This window comes from Octopus bimaculoides, chromosome 4 (genome assembly GCF_001194135.2).
Source record: "Octopus bimaculoides isolate UCB-OBI-ISO-001 chromosome 4, ASM119413v2, whole genome shotgun sequence".
Classification (NCBI taxonomy): domain Eukaryota; kingdom Metazoa; phylum Mollusca; class Cephalopoda; order Octopoda; family Octopodidae; genus Octopus; species Octopus bimaculoides.
The window spans coordinates 95,496,033-95,501,538 of NC_068984.1; positions in this window are offsets into that span (position 1 = coordinate 95,496,033).

The following is a 5,506-nucleotide window of genomic DNA, read 5'->3' on the forward strand; positions in this document are numbered from 1 at the left end:
TATATATATATATATATATATATATATGTATATATATATATATATATCATTGCCTCTGACAGATTTTAAACGTTCAACAATAAAGTTAGTTTTTTTTTCTCTGCTAAATTGATTCTGTTCCTATGTATTGTTACATGCCTATATGACTAAAGCTGGTTCATTCTAGCTTGGAGTGATTTTCTTTTGAAAAAGCATGCTGTTTTCTTTTTTTACTTTAATTCGCTACCTAGACACCTATAACTTCCAGCTTGCTCCCATTCCTCCCCCCGCTCCACCCCGTTACCCTCACACCCACACCCAACCACCAGATAAACCAAACAGCTCATGTTTGCTGCAAGGCTTTGTCCTTAGGCAACAGCCTAAAATAAAATAACAACCATAGTAACTACCATGCTGTCCTTGGGTTTGTTTGAGTCTCTCAGCTTCTACAAAAAAAGAAAAAACCTACTGTTCAAGTCCGTTGTATTTCCTCTCTGTACCTCTGTCTCATGGACCATTTTTTTCCCTCTCTCTTTTTGTTGCTTCCTTTCCCCCCTTTTTTTTTCACAGGTGTCATGTGTCAGGCCGTTGGTGACTAAACCGACAACCTCCACAGAGCTTGCTTTGTGAGGAGGGTGCTTTTCTTGCTAATTGGTTACCCTGCAGGATTAAATACACGACCTGTCAAAGGGTGGATGGACTCTGAAGAGCCAATGGCCATCCAAATAAGCAACTCTCGTTACTAGCTACGCTGCTTATTAAGCCCGTACCCGCTTTAGACAGCAATGGTAATAACAACTCCATTGCCTTGCAGCAATACCCACTTAAGGGAAAGGACTTGGGAGTAAACTCCAAGGATAAGTCAGGAGCTGGAGTCCCTAAGGCAGTTCGATGCTGTAGACAATCTCGCGCTGGCAACTCCTGCAGCCTCACTAGTTCCAAGTCGTATTGGCCCCTGCCCTTCCCTTGAACAGCACTGGTAGTGGTGGATAGGGGAGATGTGTCGTATGGGCAACTGCCGATCTTCCATGAAAAAACTGCTTAGGGTTGTGCCCTGGAGAAGACACTCCAGCATCGTCTAACTGCGGCGCTAAAACACGGAAAGTAGCAGTCTACCGGTTTTAAGCCTGCACATAATTGGTGTAATAGCAAGGCGCTAGGGGCTGCTCTCGATAGAGAGAGAGTCCATTATGCCTTACTGGACAGCTACTGCTCGCCTCAAACTGGGCAGCCTCCAGCGAGTTAGGTGTTGTCCCGTCACAGCCCACCTGCTTCACTGGATGCATGGAGCTTAGGGAAACTAACATCTCGAATCGTGAGCTGTAAACATTGCACCAAGAAAAACGAACAAAAAGCAAGCAAGCAACAAAAAGCAAAAAGCAACGCAAAAAAACAGCATTCAGACTCGGATGTTGAAACATAAGGACCATGACAACTGGTTTGTCAGAGGACCTTCAAAAGATCAGCGACACACGTAAGACAACTGTGATCAACAACGAAATGCTACAACTCCGAGTGGACATTGCAGCACTCCAGGAAACGAGGCTCCTAGATTCGGGGACCCTTCGTGAAAGAGACTATACCTTTTTCTGACAAGGGAAAGGGATAGATGAAGTCAGAGAGCCGTGAAGAACTCTCTGCTGAAGTTGGCAAAACTCAACAGAGACGACTTCAGGATACTCTCACTTCAATTGCACACTTCTGAGGGGCCTGTCAATCTTATCAGTGCTTATGCTCTAACCCTCTATTCCTCACAAACACCAAAGATAAGTTTTATAATAAGCTCTCTAGGAAAATACAGGCGATCCAAAATGGAGAACAGCTGGTGCTACTTGGCGACTTCGACGCCAGAGTGGGAGATAATCACGACTCCTGGTTAGGGTGACTGTGTCAGTACGGGGTTGGCAACATGAATGAAAATGAGCAACGGCTGCTTGAGCCCCGCATGCTCCGTCACCTACTTTCAGGCCAAAGCTCAACACAGGGTCACCCTCGCTCAGGGCACCAGCTAGATTTGATTATCACAAGATGCAAGCAGCGCGTCAATGCTACTGCAATCCAACAACCAACTAAGACAGACGCATTCCTCAAGACACTGGAAGACGTCCTCCATGCAGATCCACCGGAATGCAATGTTCAGCAGAGATGGGACTCTCTCATGGATATCATCCATAGCATTGTACTGAGGGCTTTTGGGAGGAGGAGGAAAATAACACAAGATTGGTTTGAGGCGAATGTGAAAGAACTCAATACCCCCTGGAGGAGAAGTGTACTGCCCCACTGAAGCACAAACACCAACCCACAGGGAAACACTGCAAACATTGAGATCAGCAAGGAATAACATACGGAAGACAGTAAGATGGTGTGCAAATAACTACTGGTTACAATTATGTGTAGATATCCCACTGTCGTTTGAAACGGGCAACATTCGAGGAATGTATGAGGGTATCAAGAAAACCATCGGCCCAACCCAGAGCAAGGTAACTCCACTCAAATCCAGAACAGGGGAAGTTATCAAGGGCAAAAGCGAGCAGCTGGAGAGATGGGTGGAACATTATTTCGAATTCTACGCCAAGGAAAACAATATCTCGAATAGTACGCTATATACCGTAGAACTCCTACCTGTCATGGAGGAGCTGGACACCCTGCCAACTGCTGAAGAACTGAGCAGAGCCATTGATGGCTTGCCCACTGGAAAAGCACCGAGACTAGACGGCATCCCACCAGAGGTCATCAGATGTGCAAGGAGAGTTCTACTTAGCCACTTGCTGAAGCTACTGTATCAGTGCTGGGAGGAAGGAACAGTCCTGCAAGACATGAGAGACTACAACATTATCACCCTATATAAGAACAAAAGGGACAAAAGCGACTGCAATAACTATCAAGGCATCTTGCTGTTAAGCATCGTTGGAAAGACCTTTGCCTGCGTGGCCCTAAACAGACAACAGAAAATCGCTGAGAGTGTATACCCAGCGCGGGTTCAGATCAGAACGCTCCACCATTGATATGATCTCTCTTCGACAGCTACAGGAGAAGTGCCGAGAGCAAAGGCAACCGCTCTTTATCACCTTCATCGACCTCACAAAGGCTTTTTACTCAGTCGGTGGAGACGGCCTGTTCAAAATCCTTGCCAAGACTGGCTGTCCTCCAAGACTCTTCAGGATTGTCCAGTAATTTCACGCGGACATGAAAAGCGTCGTTCAATTTAATGGCTCTTTTTCGGAGGCATTCAACATACATAGCGGCGCGAAGCAGGGCTGTGTGCCTGCCCCCACCCTGATTGGCATCTTCTTTGCAGTCATGTTGAAACATATATTTAGGGCATCTGCTTATGGTGTTTATCTTCACACCAGATCTAACAGTAAACTGTGTTGTCTGTTGACGCTGAAAGCAAAATCCAGGGTGTTCTAGGTACTCGTCAGAGAAATACTGTTTGTGGACGACGCAACACTGATAGCGCACTCTGAAGAACAAATGCGGTGCCTCGTGGACAAACTTTCAAAGGCCTGTCATATGATGAGCGTAAAGGTATATAATCGGTTTGTTACCTAACACTCCATTGTATTCTGTTGTATTCTTTACGCGAAACCGATTGGTAAGACCAGCCGCGATTGATATTTAATACAATACATTTCGGATAATATATATAACAAAAAAACAAAACAAAAAAAAGGCGAGAATATAAGTATAGATTGATTTAATAACATATAGTTAGTAAAATGCCTACAAATTGTTTCAATTTTACTCAATACTAATTACAAATTTATAAATAAAATAAAATTTGCATTTAGAATATTATATGAGTAAAATATATAATATAAGTGAGTAACAAAGAGGCACATGTGTCAATTCATTACCGCCGTTTCTAATGACTTCTTTAATTGATTAATGAGAACTTATCAGAATATTCTGATAAGTCCATTCTGCCAAATGAATGGTAGCAAGATCAATGTAAATATTTTTACTCCGTGAATTTGTTATCTATGTTGAATAAGTTGAACTGTCCTTTATGTTTGAAGATCATGAATTCATCTGACGAAAACAGTTTCTTTGCAATGATGTAATGTTCTCATTAATCAATTAAAGGAGTCGTTAGAAACGACCGTAATGAATTGATACCTGTACCTCTCTGTTACTCACTTATATTTTATTCATCTATCCTGGAATCTAAGCTTCATAAGTATTATAGACAGTATTTTTAATATAAATTTCATATCTGAATAGTTAAGAGCGGATTTCTTCACTAAGCTGGGTCTTATTATCTGCATACACTGCAAGAATATCATGTGGCCGGCACTTATGTACAACCGGTCAGCGGGTGTCTTTACCCCATATATATGTGTTTGTGTGTATATACATGAGTTAAGGCCAATAGCGGTAGGGGTAGAGCTAGGTTTTCCCAATTTCCAGGAGGATCCTGGAAAAATACACGCCGTATTTCAATAGTAGTAGAAAGTGCAGGTTATGCCTGGCTGAGAAGAGAGCAATTTTAAAGGGTACCCAACGCCCTGATTTTTATCTGAATAGCAGGCATAAGGTGTTTAATCCCTGCCCACATGAAAGGAAGTACATCCTCTCGTACCTGCGCGCCCCAACATGACTGCAACCACAGGTTCCCCGCCGCGACCTTCCACCAATGCCGTCGGTCCCGGCAAAGAGTTTGACCAAAGCACACGCCAATGCACATCCCTATAAAGCGAACACTCCACAAAACAGACTGTCTCCCCCAATATATACCCCTTCACACACATTGTACCCCCACATACATATAGCCTCCCGCACACACATTACACACCACGCGCTAACATAACCCCTCTCTACGACCTTATCCTTTACAAAAAGAAAACAGACCAACGAACACAGCCATATATACCTACAATCCCGAAAAAATTATGCCCATGACACCACTAGACATTTCCATCCCCACAGGAGCACCGCGTTTAATAACGCACACTTCCCCCACAAACGCTTTAAGATAACTCTTACTGGTCTCACAGCATACCCAACCAAAGAGAATAACTCCTCCCAATCTAATTCCCTTACCCTTTTTCGCTTCACCACCCTGTGCTAATCCACCTCCGACAATAGAGAGCATTCACCATATTCCCTTCCATATCGGCTAACTCTGATGAACGTAAGGTTATATAATCGGATTATTACCTAACACGCCATTGTATTCCTTATGTGAAACTGATTGGTAAGATCAGCCATGATATATATATAATACTATATATTTCGGATAATATACTAGCTCTATTGACAGATATACGAGTGCATCTCTTCCCTGATTTATGGTCTCTTAGACGACTCACGCACGTATACATACATACATACATACATACATACATACATACGTACACACACACACACACACACACACACACACACACACACACACACACGCACACACACACACACACACACACACACACACACACATATGTATACATGCATGTATGCATGTATGTATGTTTATGTATATGTATATATGTAATATATGTATAAGGCTGAATAAAAAGTAAGCGAT